Source organism: Ambystoma mexicanum, chromosome 1q, assembly GCF_040938575.1.
Source record: "Ambystoma mexicanum isolate Mex_15411 chromosome 1q, UKY_AmexF1_1, whole genome shotgun sequence".
Taxonomy (NCBI): Eukaryota; Metazoa; Chordata; class Amphibia; order Caudata; family Ambystomatidae; genus Ambystoma; species Ambystoma mexicanum.
This window is the reverse complement of record NC_090922.1, coordinates 1299878856-1299903481: the sequence shown is the minus strand read 5'-3', so window position 1 is coordinate 1299903481 and position 24626 is coordinate 1299878856.

Genomic DNA, 24626 nt, shown 5'->3' with positions numbered 1-24626 from the left:
GCCTGGCCGTGGACATGGTGGTGCCCCCATCCCCAACCACATGCACAGCCGCTGCGCATGGGAGGGGAAAGGGCACAGGGGGAGGCAGCCCGTACACAGCTAGTGGCTAATTACTTCACATAGAAATCACACCCCTGTGGAGTGCACACTGCCCTGGCACATTCCATCTGACAATCAATGATGACTGAACCTGACACTGATCCTGAATGTCTGGAGAAAGAACCGTGAAAACCATATCAGCCTGAGATTGTTCACCTGGAAGTGTCACAATGTGTGCATCTCTACCCACACTGACACCACCAATGCAGTTTTGTGAAGTTACACATTCAAGCAGCTGAAATGAATACCCACTTGCAAAATGCAACAAGAGGACAGTGCCATGTCAGCCAACCCAACCCCAGCACCGCCACACGACACACCGTGCCATGTCATGCTATTTGCACGTAAACAAAGTAATCCCTACAACATGACACTAGTGTCACAATGTACAGTGTCCCTATTAGAAACTTGCAACACCTGAAATGCTCACAGTAATGCCGGACCAACAACAAACTTGAGCACGTACTACCATTAACATGACATCACTAATGTATAATATTAGTAGTCTCACCACCTGGAAATGCCTGCACTCCCACCACTACCAACTGTGCAGTGTTGGCGCCTGTAGAGTTGTAGGTGCACTGCTGCCTACATGGACCACATCTCCAGACTAGAGGTCCTTGTGTAGACATGAGGAAGGGACCTGCAAATTGAGAGGTAGACACAGAAGATGAGTTACACATCAATGCAACATGCAGTGTACAACACAACAGCAATATGCACTAGGAATGTATACACAGTATTGACTACAGACTGGCCACACAGCTCATGGGAGTCCAACATCACTGTGTAATTCACTGTCACTTGGGCACACCCTTTGCAAGCCCATGGAAACGGGAAGCAGGAGGGGTGTGTGTGACTCAAACCCAAGCATCTGAACCAAATACATTACAAGCCTGCATGTGCCCAGCCACAATGCAGCGTATGCCCACAGGAACCACGGAAGCCAACAAATCGTCCCAAAAAATTGGGAATAAAAGAAATAAAAATAAAAATTAAAAAAAATAAAAATAAAAATCAAAAATGGCCATTGAAGGGCCCGGGGGGGTTGGGGAGGCCACCCAGGAGGTCCGAGGACAGGATGCACACCAGAACCCACCTGCGTGGATCCTGGGAAAAAAAAACACCTCCATGGGCTCATGGCCCACACGGCTACCCTATTGTGGGAGTATCACTGCTGTCGCTATTATCACCCTGTGCAGCTGCATCCGGAGGTGGTTGCACTATGGGAGTCAGCCCACGCAAGGCCCTAGTCTGCTCCTCCATGGCTGCAAGCATGCGGGTGTGGTAGGTCTGGTTCTGGAGGATGAGTGTGCGGAGGTCCCCATGCAACAACTCACGGGATGCCCGGACCTCCGCCCTCGTTGCCTGCATCTCAGCTGAGAGCGTACGGGTGAGAAGCTCCAGCTGCTGTTCTGTCCTTTGGTGTGTAGAAGCCTCAAGCTCAACAAGAGTCGTCCTGAGGTGAAGGAGCTCCTGCCTCAGGGCTTCCCTGTGGCCCTGGGACTCAATGGAGATGGCCTCCTGCAGAGTCGCCAGTGCCGCCCGCCTGTCCCTGTTGGACCCCAACATGTCCTCCCGGTGTGACTGGCAGATGGTGTCGGTTGCCTGCTCTAGTCGCTCCATCAGCCTTTCAGGGGGGACAATGGAAGTGGCCACCCTATCCATGGCCTGAGCCATCATCTCGGATGATGCTGCCTGTTGGGTTGCCATACCGTAAATGGATTGCTCCCATGCAGTATTGCCAGGTGGCGTACGGCCACCACGTCGGCGGGCACCACACCTGTCTGGGGCAAGGCGAACTGCGCGTTGCTGTGCCGGCACTGCCTGAGGCTGCAGGACTGCATTCCCCCTCTGATCTGCTGGCCCAGGAACAGGATCAGATGTCGCGGAGTGTGACCCTGCATCCGTAACCACCAAAGGCGTAGCTGCCAACACTGACATCCCCATTGAGGGTTCTGACCCTGGTGCAGGTGGGTGAGACAGAACAGAATCCCTCCCTGGAACACTCACCTGCGACGGCACGTAGGTCTCATCCGAATCAACACCTGAGTACAGCTCAGGGGAGGTGCAGCCAGAGACACCCCTTGAGAGCAGGACCTGCAGCACTTGTGGGTTCTCACCCACCACCACACCACGTCCCTCACTGGTGGTTGGTCGGCCCTCGGGCCCCTCCTGGGTCTGCACCATCTCCACAACCCCAGCAGTATCAGGTGCGTCTTCCCCTGCAAAGACATACAAACAAAGAAATGGAAACAGGCATTAGCACCATGGCACACAATGAGGGCTGAGAAGCAAGAGAACCAGTACTTGTTTGACACATGTCCCACATGACTAAAACCCTCCCATGCATGCACCCTCACTGCGTATGAAGGGCAGGCAAATGGCACACACTGATGACACCAAGATTGAAGATGAACACATTTTCTGCATGCTGCCTGGCAGTGGCATCACACATTGGCCTGTGATTGGCAGGTGAAACACACATGCCATCACACAGATGGCATGTACCATTGCTATTGAGTGAAGATGGAGAGGAGGGCAGCACCTATGCATACTGTCCAGTTCCCGCATGTAATAGTTTTACTAATTCTAACAGGTCAGATTCTTCACCTGGTGCTGCCAGTCCGAAATGGTGCAATTGCACAGGGACATGTTTGAACAAATGATATCCAGGTAATAAAGTCACTCCACTTTACCATAGCCATGTCAGACATGTGACTAGAGGACTGCGACATGCCTAGTAAAAGTGGTGGAATGGAAAATATCTGACTAAATGAACAGTGCTAAATTTTGCAACAATGTTGTGGCAAGGTGACACTTCAAAGGCAACTGGCGTGCAGTTGGCCTACATGTCTACTGTTGGCAGAAGGGATACAGCTATGGCCAAATGCAGCTGCGCAGGATGTATTGCATGAAGCACATGGCTGACCCATACGACTCAGGCGCACACACTCTCACCTGGCACACAAACAGAAGCCCTCACACACACCATGCACATGGATGACACACACATGCATGTGCACTCACCGGACAATGCCTCGTAATCAGGCAGATCTCCCACGCCTATATCTGTTCCTCCGTGACGTAGGTCCCAGCGACTGACTCATGTGGAGTGAGTTCCATGTCTACTACTGGAGACCCACCTCCAGTCACTAGAGTTGCGGCATGACTTGAGGCCAGCTTACTCTTTGCCCTGCGCTTTAGGTCATTCCAGCGCTTATAGCAATCATTGGCTGTGCGCCTCACGATTCCAAGGGCACTTACGATGTCCGCAACGGTCTGCCAGTGTGCCTGGCGCTGTGCAGGTGTGGTCTTGGATCCTGCAACAATGACCATCTCGTTGTCATGTGCGGACACATACTCGACAAGTGCATTCAGTTCGTCATCCGTGAAGCTGGGCTTCCTGGACGGGCCGGACTGTGTAGCCGTGTCTGGGGCATCAGCCTGTGCCGGACGAGCACTCTTCCTCTTCCGCTTGGAAGGTGGTGGTGATCCTGAGTGTCCTGCGCCGCTCTGGACACTAGGGGCAGGAGCCCTGGTGGACTCTTTATCAGGAGTGTGGGATTGCACACTCAGCATGGGAGTTGGTGCAGGCATTGGCTCTAGTGTGATGGTGTCAGGGGGAATATCAGCAGCATGGACTAGGACCGACACTATCCGGGCTGGGTGTGTGAGGGCTGGGGTGGATGGAGCCGCAGCTGCTCCTGCAGCCTCTCCGCCCTGCCTACTTGGTGCAGCAGATGACCTTGCTGCCCCAGATGCACGTGGCATGGTGACATCAACGTGCACCAGCGCACGTGTCATAGGCCTGCTGACCTGGAAGTCAGCCATGGAGTCAGCCAGGTCTGGTGCCACAATGGGCTGGTCCAACAAGGGCTGAGCATGGATGGTGTCAGCCACATCAGCCTCAACGGGAGGGGGGGGATTATGGGTGCCCTTGACTGGTCCTCCACACATGGGGGGACAGGCTCACCCTGCAAGTAACGACCACGTCCCCTACCGGATCCACCACGGCCACCACTTGTGGCTCTTCCACCTTTGCCACCCTTACGGAATCCTCGCCTCCCAGCCATGGCACTGATGTTGATGTGCGTATGGGAGTGGCTGTGAAATATTGTCCTGGGCAATTGGGGGTCAAAGGGGTTGGGTACCAGATGGTAATTGTACCCTAGTGCTCTTGCAAGGCTGATTGTAACCCCTGGGGAAAGATGACGGGTCACGCTACGCACAGGAGCCCCAAAAAAGGGAGATGACGTGCACGCAACCCCTCCTAGACCACGTGTGCAGAAAGAAAAACCTGCACTATGCTGTGGCACCCAGTAACACAAGAATGAACGTATGCGTGTCACACGGAGCCTAGAATGACCTCTGAAGGGGTAGGCTACACACGGGGCAAGCACAGAAGTTAGATACGTGCGTGACTCACCGTCTGCCAGGTAAAAGAGCGTGAAAAAGGAGCGCGTTTGGTTGGCAACACCCCCTCCAAAAGAAGATTTGTATGCTGTCTGAGGAGACAGGACAACAGTAGAAGGGAACACTGTTTGAGGGAACAGGCCCAGGTAAACCAGTAAAAGAGAAAAAAGAGAAAAATCTGTCAGAGGTAACAGGGAATACGAACTTGAAACGCCGTGAAGTAAATCGCGTGTGAACCGACAAGAAGTACAGAATTCACCCACTCGCTCTCCACGAAAAGCACGTACAAGGAAATGGTGTTCTACGCGTACCTTTTATACAGGCCCACACGTCCAACGTCACTTACGCGGCGTGTACGCGCTAGGGCCATTTCCACCAATTACACGCTTTGTGACTTATGCGTGTATGCCCATTTCCACCAATTACACGCTTTGTGACTTCTGCGTGTACGGCCATTTCCACCAATTACACGCTTTGTGACTTCTGCGTGTACGGCCATTTCCACCAATTACACGCTTTGTCACTTCTGCGTTTACGGCCATTTCCACCAATCACATGCGATGATACTCTGACGTGCAGTCTTTCCACGTGTGCTCTGTCATCACATGCTGTGTGGGAAACACCCGTGCGGGTCACGTCACAGACGCGCTTACGCGCTGAGGGCCTTTGGTCCAATAGAATCGCGTATGCGTGCTGACGCGCTTACGCACTAAGGGCCTTTCCTCGGTTTTCACGCTGACGTGCAGGATTTTCACGTGCCAAATCACTCCGTACCAAGCTGGCCACGCGTAAGCACACGGAAGACCACGCTCCTGCCCAGAAGGCCGAACTACTGCCCCCCAGGGCCCCGAGCACGCTCCCACCTGCCATCTGCTGCTGCCTGACTGCCTGCTGCCCACGTGCACTGCCATTTGCTGCCTGCACATCAGCCAGGGGTGCTGTTGCTGTGACCACCCCTGCTGGAACCGAAGACTCCCGACTGGAATTCCATCGCTCCACAGCCCAGCCCCAGGACCCAGTTGCCCACCCACTCCTGCCTCTGGGGTTGTCATGTCGGGGCAAACACCATCTGTGACCACTGACAACCCCCGGCCAGAGAGGCAGAGGGGCACCAGCTTCAGTGCCACCGAAGTTGGTGTCCTGGTGGAGCAAGTCCTGGGGCAGTATGATGCCCTCTTTGGAAGTTCCGGCGCCGACAAGGAAGGACAGACTCGGATCTGGACTGACATCGTGACTGCCATCAACGCGGAGGGGGTGGCAGTCCGGGACTTACAACATGTCAGGAAGCGCTGGGAGGACTTCAGGTCCAGGACCCTGAACAAGGCCCGGCGCCTCTTGAAGGCAGCGGATGCCAAGGGGCGCCGGGGCCACTTGTCGGAAGAACAGATGGGGGTCCTGGAACGCATATCCCCAGCGCTCCACGTCCAGGTCCTAGAGAAGCAGACCCGTCTGGAGTCGAGCGGTGAGTGTACATGCATCCTGGTTGTGAGCAGTGCGTGTGGTGATCATTCGCCATTGTGCCGGTTGCACATCTGTTTGTATGGGGTCGAGTATGGGTGGAGGTGAACAGGGCCGTGGGGCTGACACATGCGAGGGCTGTGATGTGTGAGACATGGATGGTGCTTGTGTGTGTGGGCTTGCATGGCAAATGCAGTTGTGCGTGCACACATGTTTGGATGAATGTGTATGTAAGTAGACATGTCCGTGATGTCAGGCATGTATGTTGTTTTCGGCTACATGTAAGAGCACTGTGTACATGTGCATGTGTGTGTATTTGCCAAGGGTGCAACAGTGATTCAACATGGATGCATGTGACAGCGGTATATGGAAGCCTGATTGGCAGATGTGACATGGATGCCCGTCTGAACAGTGCGACACTTGGCAGAGGTGTAGACATGCATGCAAGTGTGGTGGTGTGTGTACATGTGTGGTGCACTTCCTGTGTTGCATGTGATGTCTGGCTCCCCTTTGGCTGCTGATGCTGTTGTATGTGTAGGGATGGTGGTGGCAGTTGCGATATGGCTGTGGTATGGCTCATGTGTGCGAGTTGCAATGACATGTGTGTTGGGGATTGTGATGACATGTCTGAGGTTTGCCAATGCCACTCATGTGCAACTGTCATGCGTGTATGTGTCCATTGTACAGTGCCCTGATGCCTGTGTTTTGTTTCTCCCTGTCTGCAGCGTCAACTGATGAAGAGGGCGGAGAAGGTGCTGTGGAGCACAGCGGCGGGGATCCGACCGCCAGCCGGAGACGCAAGGCCCGGCTCCCCTCCCGTGTTGTCATCTCGTCGGGGAGTGAGGAGTCTGGTGCCGCGTCCCAGGCCGCAGCTGCCGGGGGGAGGTCCAAGAGGCGGAGGTTGCAGTTGGACTCCTCGGCAGCAGAAGGGGCAGCTGGAACCCCACAGGGCCCAACAGGGGAAGATGGCACGGAGTCATCCAGGTTGGTGGGGGGTTTGGTGGAGGAGGGGGCCGCGCAAGCACCAGAGACGGGGTCTGGAGGTGGGGATCCCACTGGTGCTAGTGGTGCAGTGCAGGACCAGGGACAGGAGGCAGCACAGGCGGCCGCGGAGGTGCCTGTGTGCAATCCTGTCCCCGATCCTGTCCCTGCATCATCTTGCACCAGCAGGGATGCCTACGTCCAGACCCGTTTTCAGGCAGGGGATGAGCTGACGTCAACTGGCCTTCCTCTGCCTGCGGACGTGGCCATCCAGGTCCGGGTTGAGCCTGTCCTGGCTGGTGTGGCGTTGCGTCAACGGGCCATGCGAGGTGACCTGCAGTCTTTTCATGGAGATACTGCACGTCATCTCGAATGGCTCGTTGACCACGTCAGCCTGCTGGGACAGGTCACCCAGGCCGGATTCCGCTGTCTGATGGGGCTTGCTCCGACCCCCTCCTCAACTGGACCCCCTACGCGCCAGTCGTCCTCTGTGCCATCTTCCCACCCATCAGTCACCTGGGTGCCCTGTGGAGCTGCCTCTGACGGTGCGGCCAGGCTGGTGGAGGAGGCATCCCTGCCACAGTCGGGAGTCGGAGGTCCAGCAGGGGTGGCCACATCAACAAGTGCACCCCAGCCGGCGGAGGATGTGCAGGCAGCAGGAGGCAGTGCACGGGCAGAGGCAGAGCAGCAGCAGCAGCAACATGGTGGGAGACATGAAGGCTCGGGGCTTTCGACATCGGAGGGGCAGGCATCGGCCGGAGGGCAGGGGGACCCAGGACAGAGAGTGTCTTCCGTGTGGCAGCGGTTGGGCCACGCCATAGGTGCGGAGCGGCGGCGGGCGGAAGAGGCGCGGCTCACAATGGTCAGGGCGGAGAACTCCATGCGGAGGGCCCTGAGGCGGGCCGAGTGCCTCGAGGCAATCCGCAGGGGGTTGGAGGAGGACACAGCGTCGTCCCTGCGGACCCTCGGGGCCATGGAACTGGACCGCCTCCGGGACATCGAACAGGAGTTCGATGATGCCCTGGCCCGGGACACCACAGAGTGAGCCGCTGGACTTGCCCGCCGCCTTTGTATATATTTCTTTAGTTTTAGGTTTTCTTTCGTTCTTATTATGATTTGGAGTCGACGGACACTGCTCCACTTTTTGTATATAGTTGATATTTGGGTAGGTTTTTTAGGAGGTTTCCTTTGTTCAGTTGGGCTCATGGACCCTTGTTATTTTTGTACATAGTTCTTTGTTGCATGGAGATTTTTTTACATTTGACTTTGGACAAAATTTTTTAGGATTTGGATTTCCAGTTTTGTGTTTTTATACGGACATGCAGCTTATTTTTTCACATTCACATTGTAGTTAGTTTTCTTTCTTTAGCATTCTTTATTTTTTTCAATACAATTTTGTTTGCATAGTTCACTGTGTGGTATCATCTCATTGGTTTCATGCATGTCATGTTGTGTGTTTTCCCATTCAATTGCAAAAAATGTGTGTGACGGACATGGGTTCATTAGCTTCATGAACATTGGGGGTGTAACATGTGATTTCCATTTTCATGTGGGTGAATGGGTTACTTGGTAGGGCTTTTTGGCTGTGGAGGCTGACCATTACGCACATGATTGGGGATTGTGAGGACCTGGTGGGGGCTGCCCATGGTGGCAGGGGGGTGTGGGTGGTGGGAGACATGAGTGGGGGCCTGGTGGAGGGTGACCCTGCACTGCCGGGGGGTGGGGGTGGTGGGAGACATGAGTGGGTGCCTGGTGGAGGCTGCCCCTGCACTGCTGGGGGGTGGGGGTGGTGGGAGACATGAGTGGGGGCCTGGTGGAGGGTGACCCTGCACTGCTGGGGGGTGGGGGTGGTGGGAGACATGAGTGGGGGCCTGGTGGAGGGTGACCCTGCACTGCCGGGGGGTGGGGGTGGTGGGAGACATGAGTGGGGGCCTGGTGGAGGGTGACCCTGCACTGCCGGGGGGTGGGGGTGGTGGGAGACATGAGTGGGGGCCTGGTGGAGGGTGACCCTGCACTGCCGGGGGGTGGGGGTGGTGGGAGACATGAGTGGGGGCCTTGTGGAGGCTGCCCCTGCACTGCTGGGGGGTGGGGGTGGTGGGAGACATGAGTGGGTGCCTGGTGGAGGCTGCCCCTGCACTGCTGGGGGTTGGGGGTGGTGGTAGACATGAGTGGGGGCCTGGTGGGGGCTGCCCATGGTGGCTGGGGGGTGGGGGTGCAGGGGGACATGAGTGGGGGCTGCTGGAGGAGGGTGACCCTGCACTGCCGGGGGGTGGGGGTGGTGGGAGACATGAGTGGGGGCCTGGTGGAAGGTGACCCTGGATGCTGGGGGGTGGGGGTGCAGGGGGACATGAGTGGGGGCCTGGTGGAGGCTGCCCCTGCACTGCTGGGGGGTGGGGGTGGTGGGAGACATGCATTGTTGATCAGTAGTGCAAGGTGACATGTGGGTTGGCTGGGGGGCATGCCCATGGTGAATGGGCTGCCTGCGGGACTTGGGCAGGGGTGCAGGGTAGTCCCCCATGGTGTGGGCTGCCTGCAGGGTCCGTGGAGGTTGTGGAGCGTACACCTGGGAGGACCCACACGGCCAATTCACGTGTAGCACTCCCCAGAACCCCTGAAATACACATTCCGTGCTGGTATCGCGTGTGGAACTTCCCGCGAACCCCTGAAATACACGTACCCTGCTCGCACTGGGACTATCGCGTGTGGAACTTCCCGCGCACCCCTGAAATACACGTACCCTGCTCGCACTGGGACAATCGCGTGTGCAACTTCACACGAACCCCTGTAATACACGTAGCATGCTCCCCCAGGCCCGATCGCGTGAGAAACTTCACGCGAACCCCTGAAATACACGTAGCCCGCTCCCCCAGGCCCGATCGCGTGAGAAAGTTCACTCGAACCCCTCCCCCAGGCCCGATCGCGTGAGAAAGTTCACGCGAACCCCTGTAATACACGTAGCCCGCTCCCCCAGGCCCGATCGCGTGAGAAAGTTCACGCGAACCCCTGTAATACACGTAGCCCGCTCCCCCAGGCCCGATCGCGTGAGAAAGTTCACGCGAACCCCTCCCCCAGGCCCGATCACGTGAGAAAGTTCACGCGAACCCCTGTAATACACGTAGCCCGCTCCCCCAGGCCCGATCGCGTGATAAAGTTCATGCGAACCCCTGTAATACACGTAGCCCGCTCCCCCAGGCCCGATCGCGTGAGAAAGTTCACGCGAACACCTGTAATACACATAGCCCGCTCCCCCAGGCCCGATCGCGTGAGAAAGTTCACGCGAACACCTGTAATACACGTATCCCGCTCCCCCAGGCCCGATCGCGTGAGAAAGTTCACGCGAACCCCTGAAATACACGTACCCTGCTGAAATCGCGTGTGGAACTTCCCGCGCACCCCTGAAATACACATACCTTGCTGAAATCACGTGTGGAACTTCCCGCGCACCCCTGAAATCCACGTACCTGGCCAAATCGCGTGTGAGACTTCCCGCGCACCCCGGTATACACGCACACGTATTTTTTGTCAGCGGGTCCGTGTTTGTGGGTACCCCTTTGCACGTCATTTGTCCTGGAGGGCCACAGTATAGGACATTCATCATGGCAGTATATAGGTGCTATTTGTTGGCGCACCTTTTGGCGCACATTTCTTACAGCCGCAGAGACGCTACCGCCTGCTTTCTTGTGGCGGTCGTGTTTGTGCCTGTGCGCTGGTTTGAGCGTGCGCTTTTTTGCCCTATTCTATTCCATGAATACGTGTTGTAGGCGAGCGTGTGGGCGTTCCGCGCACTTGTGCCCTGTTCTTCCCCCGTGACGCCCACGTTTTGGCAAGTTGTTCCCCATTCCGAGTGTTACGCCCGTGTTCCGCCTACTTTTGTTGCGTGCGCCGCGCTATGTGCGATTTTCGCTCTGGCCTGTGCGATTTTCGCTGTGACCTGGCGCACGCTGTTAGATGGCCTGTGCGCCAACGTGCGCCGCGCACTTTTTTATCGCACATCCGCTGGTTTTCTCGCGCACGGACTTCCATGAATCGATGTGCGCTGCTTTTCGTGCGATTTTCGCACTTGCACTGCGATTTTCGCTATTCCACTGCGATTCCCACGTTTTTGCCCACTTGCGCCGCGCTAATTATTCCATGAATCAGCCTCTCTGTTTGATTTAGTCTCCATTTTTAAACTTTCATATAGGGACACCAGGATACATAGGACCTAGTTTATCCCAGCCAAAGAGTATTCCCATGGAGGGCACTCCTCCCCATGGGACATAAATGGAACATCAGGCTTCTAAGATGACACTCGGGCCGGGGCCAAGCCGACTGAGGAAAAGGTTGAGTCAAAGTCTGGGATATATCGCTGGCCAATCGTCGGAGGAGTATCCAAAAAACTCAAGTCTTTGCTGTTTAAACTGCTAGATGACACGCCCACAGTCACTGGTTGTAGGATAACATTGCTTTTCAGTGAAGGAAGCAGTAGATTTATGGCAGCCAGCATCTCTGCGTCAGTAATTGGTACTCGTTCAGAGGGATCATCATTTTTTTTACCACTCCTTAAATCGTACATGCAGGTGATTGCCTTTTCCGGGCACCAATTTAAGTCACTATAAAGTCACGGCATTCACCAATCTGACCACAGGGGGTCCTGGGCTGTTCAAAAATGTAGCGAGCCCAGGAAGGAGGGCCTCTACTCCTCGCATCCCACGTAGACTGCCAAGACTGCACCACTCTGCTCCACTCCGCAGACTCCAAGGTTTTTTAAAGTGGACTCTGCCTCCAGGAACAGTGGCCAGCAAAAACAGATTGCAGGATTCCGACAGCATGACACAGCAGACTGCCAAGACTGCACCACTCTGCTCCACTCCGCAGATCCAAGGGTTTTTGAAATGGACTCCGCCTCCAGGCATAGTGGGCAGCAAAGACAAACCACAGGATTCTGACAGCATGACACAGCAGACTGCAAATTAACACAGAGCTGCTTTAAAAGACGTAAAGATGCGGGCCAACTCTCTGCTCTTCCCTTGCAGACAGATAATGGACAAATTTTGTTTTACTTTGTGCCAATCTGTGCGCGGAATAAAATAAATTGTAGCACCTACTTGGAAGTACATAACTAATCCAGCACAATCTAAAACATGCACTGGTAGTCATTGGGACTTGACAGAAGCCAAATTGTACACATCCCCAAACATATAAAGTAAGATGTAGCACCAGGCACGTGCGAGCCTTTAAAAATAAATCACCATACCACTATTCCTTTATTAAACACAACATGTGAGATGTTTAGCACATACTCAAATACAAACTTCACATTGCACGCATTTGAATACAATCTGATTATTAAACACACAAAAAATATTTTATCGGCGCTGTGAAACTAAAACCCTGCATTGTGTGCATGCAAATATGTCGCATCACAAAAAGACAAGTACACCAAAAGTGCAGTTGTGGTTTATTTCATGCAAAGAATTTGGCTTTTTAAAACAAAAAAACCAGAATGTTTGGGATAGCTATAAGGGTAGCAGTGAGCCCATGAAAAAGAAATAAATAAAAAATGGAACTTTACCTACAAATGCATTCTTTGCAGAATATGAAAATGTTTGCTACATCAGAGACTCTGTGAAATTCCAGATTCTGAAAACACCGAACAATACAGAGATACAATACATATATCATAGACTTGCAACCCCATTTTGTCTGTGCCTGTGCACCACCTCTGCATTATCCTGGCTGACTTGAAAAACCACAGAGCATTCTAAGCAAACTGTACATTTCTTAATAATGTCATTAAAAGCACATAGCCATTTAGTTTAAAAATGCACAGATTAGTGCCTTTCAGAGCATGCTAAGCACTATGAAACATCTTTAATGGCCTGTCTCAAAAAGAGCCTGAATATCAAGAAATTCAGTATTACACATCCTTAGCTGCATGCTCCATCCCCCCGTGCTCACCTTTTTAAAGTTGTTGAAACAAAAAGCAGGTCTTTCTCGGTGTCCCCAGAACCATGTTCAAATCCAGTTGAAAATCAAGGTCCCCTGCATCAGGCCAGCACTCTGCCAGTTTGGTTCACAGCACCCCTGATAGAGTCAAAGAACCCGTTTTAACTGGTGAGAACACATACCTTTTCCGGAGCAGTTTTCTTATCAACAATGCACAGATTTATGTATTTCTGGTTACTTTGCAGATATTGGGTTTCCTATCAACAAAGCATAGCATTCTATTTTGTGCATACTCTGCAAGAATTAGGGAGTGCCGCTGGACCCAGGAAACATCTCAAATTAACCTCAGCCTACAGATGTTTTCCAGGCCTTCATTCTGTCAGCTGGGTTTAGTTGATAAACACTGGCCCAAGGAAACATCTAAAATTGGCCTCAGCCTCTGGATGTTTCCCCTGCCAGCGTTCCGTCTGTTGGGCTTAGTTGATAAGCAATGTACTTATGTATTTTCCTGGGGGTGTATTTACGCAGTTGTCGCAGAACATTCTGTATTTTGGTGAGCTGAATATAAATACTTGTCTGTGTTTTCTGCTGATGTGTCAAGAATGCTTCTCTGTGAGTCACCACATTCCTGGGATTCCACAGGACTTGTGTTTCACAGTTGTTTGTTGGGTCACAGAGCGGCAGAGGGATACAAATGAGCTGCGGACGAGATTTGTATTTATATTCTATTACATGGATAGAGCTCTTTTCGCTAAATGCCCTGTACAATAAAAGAATACAAAAATAAGCGTTACAATCATGTGGGTACAAATGAGAAAAATTACATCAACAGAGGAAAAACAGAACATGTTAAGAAGGTAATGAAGAAAGGAGATAGAGTTTAAGATTAGTCTGGAAAATACAGAGAGATGATGAGGTGTGATGTGAAAGAGGAAAAGCGTTTCAGTGTTTTGGGGCAAAAAGAGAAAAGGAAAGAAAAGGAACGGAAACGAGACGAGGCACAAGGGGGCTTAGGAACAGTTAGGAGAAATAGATTCTGAGATCGCAAAGAGCATGGCGGGACATAGATTGAGAGTAAAGAGGAAAGGTAAAGAGGGGCCAATCCATGAGTGCATTTGAAAACAATTGAAAGAAAGAGATACAAAATATGAGCCTCAAAAGGGAAAGTAATGAAATTGAAAGTAGAAAAGATGTGATAGAGGCCTGAGGGGTAAAGAAAAAAGAAGACCAACAGAAGAGTTATAAATAGAATGAAGAGGGAAGAGATGACAGGCAGGGAGACCAGGCAATAAAGATGAACAGTAGTTGATACAGGAAAAAAGAAATGAAAAAAGAAGAAGTTTAGTAGCAGAAAAGGAAAGATACGCATGAGCACGACGAATGTTAAACAAAGCTTAACAGTATGATAGGGCAATAGAAGAAATGTGGAGAGAAAAAGAGAGAGAAGGATCACATTTAATGCCCAAATTTTGTGCTGAGAGAGAGACGGAGAGAAAAGATGGAGAGAAGAAAGAGAGAAGGGGCTTGGAGTGGGAGAAATGGTAGAAGAGGGGAAAAACAGGACCCCCCTTTTAGAGGGATTAAGATTAAGAAAGTGAGAAGACATTCCGTTCTGGACAGCTATAAGACATTTTTAAACAGTAGAATGCAAAACGGAAACAAAGGAAGAAAAGCAAAGAAAGAACGGGTGTCAGAGTGAAGGAGAAAGGAAAGATCAAAGAGCAGAAAGAGTAGCAGTATAGAGGGAAAAACGAAGAGGACCAAGTACAGAGCCTTGGGGAACACCGTTAAGAAGAAGAGTGTTCAGCCCAAGTGACAGAATAAGTTAGTTGCAAGAGATAGGAGCAGAACCAATTAAGAACAGACCCTGAAATATCCAAGGTGGAAAGAGAAGAAGTACGAAGAGAATGATCCACAGTGTCAAAATTGCAGATAAGTCGAGAAGAATGAGAATAGAAGACAGCTTAGAGTGACGGGCTGTAAGGAATTAGAGACATGAAGAAGTGCAGTTTCAGTAGAATGAGACCAGCGGAAACCAGACTGCAAGGGGGGAAGAAGAGAATGAAGAGCCAGGTAATGGGTTACCTGAGTATAGGCGGCCAATTCAAGCATTTTAGAGAGAAAGATAGAAGTAAAATAGGACGGAAGTTAGCTAGGGAAGACGGATCAAGAGACGGTTTATTAAGAATAGGAAGAATAAGCGCATGTTTAAAAGCTGCTGGAAAACAAGAATGTGAAAGAGAAATATTAATAAAATAGGGGAGAAGATGGAGATATACTTGGGGGATCAGAGAAGAAGGAAGAGGGTCAGGAGGAGAAGCTGTAAAATGAGCGCGTATTAAGAGAACAGAAGTTTTGAGATCTGTAAGGGGAGAACATGATGATAAAGAGTAGGGTAATCGAAAAGAGGGGGAGAAGAAGAAGGAGAAGTAGAGGGAGTGAAAACAAGATGAAGATGAGCTACATTAGAGGCAAAGTAATTTGTGAAGTCAGAAGACGAAAGAGACGAAAAGGCAGAGGATCTGGAGCTTTTTGAGAAAGAATATTGTGTAGAAGCTGATAAAGACGACGAGAGTGATGAGAGAAATTGTAAGTTCAGAAAAATAGATTTCTTAGCAGTGAGTAAGGCAGAGTAAAAAAAAGAATGCAACATTGAAAGCATAGCAAGATGGGAGGGAGAGTGAGAATTTTTCCAAAGCCGCTCAGCTTTACGCAGATTGCGACAAAGGGAAATCAAACCAGGAGTGAGCAAAGGCTGTGACATTTTATGAGCAGGAGAGAAGGAATGTAGTGGCAAAGAAGAGTCCAGAACAGATTGTACAGAAGAATCTAAAGTAGTGGCAACTAAGTCAGAGGAAAGAGAGGAAAAAAGCAAAATGGGAGGGAGACAAGAGCTTAATAATGAAAGAAAAGAAGAGAAGAGGAATCAAAACATTACAACATGAAAAATTAGTCACAGGGGCGACAGAAGGGACAGAGAGAGAAAGGGAAAAAGAGATAAGCAAATGATCCAAAGCATAAAAGGGAGAAGAAGAGACAGAAGAAAGAGGAGAAAAGAAGAAAAGATTAAGTCAAGGCAAGAGCCAGACTGGTGAGAAGAAGGAGAAGGAAGGAAATGGAGATAAGAATCCGCAAGAGAAAGCAAAAGAGGGAATGAAGAAGTAGTGGCAGGACCATTCCTGAGAAGAAACGAGGAAAGAAGATGGGAGGAGATGAGAGAAAAGAAGATCAATATGTTCAAGAAAATCAGTAGGTAGTCCAGGTGGGCATAAACAAAAAGAAAAGAAACAGGAAAAGGATTAGAAAAGGAAGAGAAATGGTATTCAAAAGAGGCAAAACTTGGAAGTTCAGAGCGGGAACATAGAAAGTGGGTGGTGGGTATGAGAAAAGGAAGAAGCAGTATGAAGTTACAGAATTATCAGGGGTGATCCAGGTTTCTGTTCAACAGAAAAAAGTGAAAATAGGAACTAAAAAAAGAGATGAAGAATAGAATGTGATTTATTACAAGAGAGAAACAATATTTTGACTTTTGTATGGGCACTGCGAAGCACCATTTACTTATAAAGCAAACTGCTTTTCAATATTTACACTCTGTATTAAAACCAGTTCATATAACATTGATATACATTTTTATATCAAAATTGATATCACACATTTTTTATATCAAATTCTGTGTGTGGAACTTGATATGCACATTTCAAATAAAAACTTTATATAAAAAATATGCATTTTTATATATATATTTCTATATAAAAAATATATTTTTTTATATTTATATTTATATACATGTGTATATCAAAAATATAATTTTTATATTATTTTTATATTAAGTTCTATATGAGAAAATGTATTTTTTAAATTAATTTGTCTATCACTTTACTTTCACTCTTCGACTTGATCTCCTCCTGTTCGCCCCTCTCCCCTTGCGCCGCCTCACCTGTTATGTCGATATCCAGTTCTTCTCTGAACCTCTTCTTCCACAGCGCCTCCTTTTTTTTGTTTGAGTGGTGGTAGGGTCTACCTCGGAAGGAAGCCACCCTGACCCTTGAATAAGCGGTCTAGGGGGGCCCCTCTTCCGAAGCAAACTAGTCCTGGGGAAAAAGCCAGATGGCATAAAAAAACCCTGTCAGGCTGTGACCCACAGATCTTCAGCAGAGGAATCAAGATGGTAAATTCCAGTGAGCGTGGATATGATCCGGAGTAAAGGAAACACTATGTCAGGCAGAATAGTGGCAAGCGGTGTAGCAAGAGAAAAGAGTCATGGGAAGCAGTTCCAAAGAAAGGAAATAGCGAGGAAGATAACTCCCTAAATAAGGAGAGAGAGTATGGACCGGAGGTAGGAATGGGCAGGACCCAGAGAGGACGGAAAAAACAGCTAGGGCTGAGCAGGGTGAAGGCGCTAAATAGGAAGACAGACAAGGGAGCCAGGACAAGAAAAACAGCAGCGTGTCAACCCGAAAGCCTAACGCGCGAAGGTTGCAACGCGTAGGCTTCTGGGTTGAGACTAGGGAAAAAGGGCTTCCGACGTCTCAAGCGTCGGAAGACTAGAACGCGGCACACGGTGCGTGAGAGCGTGGCGGCTCAGGTCAATGGCGGCTCAAACGCCATCAGGGACAAAGCCGCCAGCTTCCGCGGCGTGTGACATTATGCCCCCCTCCCCTACTCACGCCACCTGGTTTGCCCGGATGGAGCCTATGGAACCGTCGGGTCAAAACAGGTGCGTGGACGTGAGCTTCAGGTTCCCAGGAATCCTCTGATAGGGGGTACCTCTTCCAATTCACTAGATACTCCAGCCGGCCCCTTCTATAACGGGAATCCAAAATACCTGCTACCTTATATTCCTCAGGGGGGACGGAAGACATCCCGTTAGCCCCCTGTTACTAGATGACGGGGTGTCAGGATCTACCGGGCGAAGAAGGGAAGTGTGGAACACCGGGTGAATACGACTCATGCTCTTAGGAAGGAGTAATCTAAAGGCGACAGGTTTCACCTTCTTTGTGATCCTAAAGGGTCCTATATACCGCAGGGTTAATTTGGTGGGATGAAGCCACCGGGGCAGAAACTTAGTCGACAACCAGACTCGATTCCCCGCTTTCCACCCGGGACAGGGCAAACGGACCGGTCTGCTAGCACTTTGTACCTCTTACGTGTTGTGAGGAGGCTCTGCTGAGCGATCTTGTGAGCTGAAGCAATGTCTGCTAGTGTGGATTCAATGGTAGGTGTGTTGGTGGGAAGGTTATGCACCGGCAGTATACCACGTGGATGTATACCATAAGTGCAGAAAAAAGGACTGAGGCCGGTAGCCGTGTGCATGGCATTGTTGTATGTGAACTCTGCCGTGGGCAAAAGGGCTACCCAGTTATCTTGTAATCTGTTGGTATAACACCTGAGGTATTGTTCCAGGGAGGCATTGAGTCGTTCAGTCTGACCATTAGTTTGGGGATGGAACCCAGAGGAGAGGGCCCGCTCAATGCCTAACCGCTGGCACAGGGCTCCCCAGAAGCGGGACGTATATTGACTACCACGGTCGGATATGATTTTATCGGGGAGACCGTGTAACCTGAAGATATCCTTCAGAAACGCCTCAGCCATTTCAGAAGCAGACGGTACACCAGGGAAAGGAGTAAAGGGAGCTAGTTTGGAAAAAGAATCCACAGTAACCATTAGACAGGAGAAACCCTGAGACGGGGGTAAATCAACGATAAAATCGGTCGAGATTTGGGACCAAGGTCGAACTGGTAATTCGGGCTGTTCGAGTAGGCCACATGGCTTAAGGGTGGAATACTTGTTCTTGGCACAGGTTTGACAGGTTCTGCAATATTTCTTTACGTCCCGAGATAGAGAAGGCCAGAAGAAAGAATGTGAGATCAATTCCAGTGTGCCTTGCGAGCCTCGATGACCTGAAGTAACGTGATCATGGCCCCATCTCAGGATCTTTAACTGTAAGGTTTTTGAAGGGATATATAACCTCTGATTAACCAATAACAAACCATCAGACCATCTGACAAACCGCCGTTGATGACTGGATAACTTTGTTTCCAGATCAGGGGTGGTGTTGGATTTTACCTCCTGGAGAAAAGAAATTACCACTCCCACAATTCTGTTCTGAGGAAACATATACTCTGAGGACAGAGCTGATTGTGCCTCAAGGGTGTCACATCTGGAGAGAGCATCAGCCAAGCCGTTATGAGTTCCCGGTATGTATGTGATCGTGAAGTCATATTGGCTACAGAAATAGGCCCAGCGAGCCTGTCTGGACATTACGCATTCCATGCTTCTAAGGACCTGTAAGTTCTTGTGATCGGTGCGAAGTATGAACTGATGTGAACTGCCTTGTAATAGGTGTCTCCACTCTTCGCACGCGGTTTTAAGGGCCAACAATTCCTTTTCGATTACGGAATAGTTTAGTTGACTAGGGGAAAAAGTCTTGGAGAGGTAGGCTACTGGATGTTCTTTACCATTCTTGACTTGTAAGAGTGCAGCTCCCATAGCGCCTGCTGAGGCATCTGCTTCAACAATGAAGAGTAGAGACTGATCCGGCTGGCTTAGGACGGGAGCGGTACAGAACATCCTCTTAAGACGCTGGAATGCTTGGTTAGCTTGGTCAGTCCATACGAAAGATCTAGCCTCCTTCTTGAGTAAGGCTGTGATGGGTATCACTATTTGGGAAAACTGGCTGATGAATTTTCGATAGAAGTTGGCCAGACCCAAAAACCGTTGAACTTCCTTTAACGAAGTGGGTGTCGGCCAATCCCCGATGGCGGACACCTTTCTGGGGACTATTGTTATGCCTTCCTGGGAGAGTATATAACCCAGATAGGGGACCGAGGTACATTGAATAGGCATTTTTTCGGTTTCACCAGGAGGTGTTGAGATTGGAGACAAAGGAGGACATCTCTGAGATGCTGAGTGTGTTCTTGTTGGGTAGAGGAAAAGACCAGAATGTCATTGAGGTATACAATGGTACAAACATACAGTAGGTCGGAGAACAACCGGTCCATAAAACGTTGAAAAATGGCCGGGGCTTTGACTAGGCCGAAAGGCATAACCCTGTATTTGTATAGTCCAAAGGGAGTTCTGAATGCAGTCTTCCATTCGTCTCCCTTGCGTACTCGGAGGAGATGATATGCACTCCGCAGATCCAATTTTGAGAAGACAGCCGCACCTTGCACAGCCTCCAGTATATCAGAGATGAGGGGCATCGGGTAGCGATCTCGAATGGTGACCTTATTCAAGCCTCTGTAATCAATACAGGGTCTTAATTCAGATGAATCGCGTTTGGGTATAAAGAACAGTGAGGCTCCAGCGGGGGATCTTGATGGTTGAATCAAACCGTTGGTTAAGTGGGAATCCAAATAGTTGCGTAGGACTTGTTTTTCTGTCACGGATAAAGGAAACATGCGCCCGAAAGGCACCAAGGCATCAGGAACTAGTTCAATGGCGCAGTCTTCCGGACGATGTGGAGGTAGCTCCAGAATTGGGTTGTCACTAAGGAATTCCTGGAAGTCTGCCAATTCGGGTGGGATAATGCAGATATTCCGAGCCTCCTTACATTCCGGAGTCATGACATGTACCGTTTCCCCTTGCATCTGTGATAAGCAATTTTGCTTGCAAAATCTGGATTGGAATGCCATGGTGTTATGGGTCCAATCGATGACCGGATTATGTTTTCTGAACCATGGAATACCAAGGATGATAGGGAAGTGAGCAGCCCGAATCAGGTCAAACTGTAACTGCTCCGAATGTTGGAGTATGCACACTCTTAACTGCTCAGTGGAATGCGTTATGGGCCCATAAGAGAGAGGGGAGCCGTCAACTCCTTCGACCTTTTCGACATCTTCACGTTTAAAAAGGGAGAGACCTTGTTGGTGTGCCCACTGGTTATCCATATAAATGCTGCAGCTCCGCAGTCAAGGAGAGCCATTGTAGAGAGAAGCGTAGTTGGGGTTTCTAGCTGGACGGCAACCACCATAAGGCGTGCATTCATTTACTCAGTAGACGATGCAACAGTCACGGTCACATAGGACTGGAAGATAAACCTCGGACACTCATCTCCATTAGGTCCGAGGTTGTTCGTTTCCCGCTCTCCTTGGTGGAACATCCGGGCAACTTCGCAGCAGATGAGCAGTGGACCCACAATACATGCAGAGGCCGGACTCCCTACGTCTCCTCCTTTCTTCCGGAGTCAGAGGGCCCTGTGCCGTTCCTATCTGCATTGGTTCCTCCTTGTTTCCCTGAGCAGGCAGAGAAGGCAGAGAAGGGGAACTAAAAGGATGTACTACTGGTGTCTTGTGTTTTCTCCTTTCTAACCTTCGTTCGTTCAGGCGATAGTCAATTTGGAGAACAAGGGACATTAAATCCGATAGGGTGGTTAGGCGAGCTATACGAGCTAGTTCATCCTTAATTTCCTCCTTCAAGCCACGACGAAATATGGTATATTGTGCATGTTCAGGCCATCCGGCTTCGGTAGCGAGACGTTTAAAGGTGGAAATATAGGTAAGCAAGTCACAGGCCCCCTGTTGTACATCAAGCAGTTCCTCTGCCGCAACATGGGTGATCTCGGGTTGCTCAAGCGTTTGTCTGAGTAGAGTTACAAAAGCCCCTTAGTCCTGAATGACCGGGTTGTTGTTTAAAGCCAAAGGCGTAGCCCACGCTAAGGCATTACCGATCATGTTGGATACCATGAAGCCTACCTTAGTACGGTCCGTGGAAAAAGTCTGGGGGCGAAATGCAAAGTATATGGAACAGGCTTCGAAGAATTCTTTCAATTTCTTAGGAGTTCCATCATACTTTCCTGAAGACAACATCATGGGTGGTAAATCCGAGTCACTAGTTTCGCGATTGGCTATAGTTTGCCTCAGAGCGGCGTTATCAGCCTTAACAGTCTGCAATTCGAGATTCATAGCTTGAACAGCATTCACCAATTCTTGAATCTGTTCAGGAGTGGCCATTGTTATAATTTGGCGTTGCAAACTTTCACTCTTCAACTTGATCTCCTCCTGTTCGCCCCTCTCCCCTTCCGCCTCCTCTCCTGTTATGTAGAAATCGAGTTCTTCTCCGAACCTCTTCTTCCACAGCGCCTCCTTTTTTTTGTTTGAGTGGTGGTAGGGTCTACCTTGGAAGGAAGCCACCCTGACCCTTGAATTAGCAGTCTGGGGGGGCCCTCTTCCGAAGCCAACTAGTCCAGGGGAAAAAGCCAGATGGCATAAAAAAACCCTGTCAGGCTGTGACCCACAGATCTTCAGCAGAGGAACCAAGATGGTAAATTCCAGTGAGCGTGGATATGATCCGGAGTGAAGGAAACACTATGTCAGACAGAATAGTGGCAAGCAGTGTAGCAAGGGAAAAGAGTCCTGGGAAGCAGTTGCAAAGAAAGGAAATAGCGAGGAAAGTAACTCCCTAAATAAAGAGAGAGAGTATGGACCGGAGGTAGGAATAGGCTAGACCCAGAGAGGATGGAAAAAACAGCTAGGGCTGGGCAGGGTGAAGGCGCTAAATAGGAAGACAGACAAGGGAGCCAGGACAAGAAAAACAGCAGCGTGTCAACCCGAAAGCCTAACGCGCGAAGGTTGCAACACGTAGGCTTCCGGGTTGAGACAAGGGAAAAAGGACTTCCGACGCCACAAGCGTCGGAAGACTAGACCGCGACACACGGTGCGTGAGAGCGTGGCGGCTCAGGTCAATGGCGGCTCAAACACCATCGGGGCCAGAGCCGCCAGCTTCCGCGGCATGTGACATTTTCATATTAAAAATATATCAAAATTGCTTATATAATTTTCCGCTTCCTGTCACATCTGAGCCAAACCCCTCTATGATGTCATCACTGCGTCACTCTGCAAAACCCTAGATTCACAGTCCCTGGCCCTCATTACGACCCTGGCGGAAAGTGACTGACCGGACCGCCACAGCGTAAATAGCGTTTCCGCCATTGCACGAAGGAGCAAAGTGCGGCCCATTCCGACCCATCGGGCATGAGCACCACGGCATGGCGGAAGTGCAAAGTCCGCGATGGCGGAAATGACCCCAAAGCGGCCCACACCGCCGCCGTACGGCGCCCTAGGTGCAATACCGCCACCCATCACAGCGGACACCGCAGTGTGCGCCTACCGGAAAGTACGGTGACCGGAAATATACGGAAACGGAAGTTAAAACATGGGCCCGGAACGGGAAACATCCCGCCGTACACCTATAAAACCACTAAAACCACACAACCACTAAAAACACTACCCTGAGACACACCCCAACCCGACATCCACCCTAGCGAAACCAAGAAAAATGGGAAAAGTAGCGAAGAAAGCGTGCGACCGCAAGCGGCAGGTCCACTTCTCCCGTGAGGAACTCACCGTGCTTACAGAGACCCTCCAGGAGAATGCTGCCGTCGTCTTCTGCACGCAAATGACCAGGACGGCACTTGCAAACAAGAAGGCCATATGGGCTCTGGTGGCACAGCGGGTAAGTGCGGTGGGGACCGCACCCCGCAACCCACAGCAATGCCGAAAGCGATGGGACGACCTGCGGATACGCGTCCGCAGCATACTCTCTGCCAACCGCAACATTGCCACAGCCACCGGGGGAGGTCCTGAATCACCCATCAAGTTGACCCCCTGGGAAGAAATCTGTGCCTCCACCATCGGAATAGAGAGCATAGAGGGAGTCGGAGGGATGGAGAAAGGAGTGCAGACATCCGAAGATACAGGTAGGTGGGCCAAATAAAACAATGCCAAATCCACAAAGTCCATCCATGTGAAGTACCATGTGTCCACATAGTGCAACAGAAACACATGTCCAGGAGAACGTCCACACACAACGGCCTGATAGCGCACGTTAAAACCCACAATAAATACATAAATAATTAAAAACCCCTAAAACACGCACTGCACGTGCAGCAGGCACACCCTAACTGCAGGCTGCCAAACAACTGCACCCTCACCCCACACACAAATGAAAGCACCTCCAAGGCCCCGACCCAAATCACCCTCAGGTACCACCCCAATGCATGTGATACAATGCCATTCCAATACCCACAGACCCATTAATAACCCTCGCCCTCCTTTACTCCACCACAGGGTCCGATCCAAACGACGAGCATCAGGACACCCCTACCAGCACACCTGCAAAGAGGGCCAAGACCAACGGCCAAAGACCCTCCACCTCAGCTGCACGCATCAAGACACGGCAGCAGCACAAATCAGGTGGCAGCACAGAGGAGGGAACATCAACAGGCACCCCAGCAGCCAGCATGCCCACAACACCACCACCACAGGTCCCCCCAACGGATGCCACAGAAGGCACTGCCTCTGGTGGCAGCAGCACCATAGGTGACACCCCATTGATGGCAGCATGCTCCGACACAGAAGACGGGGATGTCGAAGTCAGATCCATCCATGACCTGTCCCAATCCCCCTGTCTGTCCCATCCCGTACAACATGAGGATACCACGCAGGGGCACCCACAAGACGACGACTGGCCATCCCCCACAAGCCCTGTGGCAAGGCAACATGAGGACAACAGCCCCTCTGTGACACCCCCGCAAATGGCCATGGCCCAGCAGAGGCAACAGTCCCTCGACCAGTTAATCGTGCAACAGCAGCAACTGGCCACGCTCCTCAAGGACCATGCCGATGAATGTGGGGGCACTAAGGCAGACATAGAAACATCAACTGAGACACTTAGGGCAGATATGGAGAGAGGTACAGAGACACTAAGGGCACAAATGGAGAGTAGCACCGAGAGCCTGGGAGTCC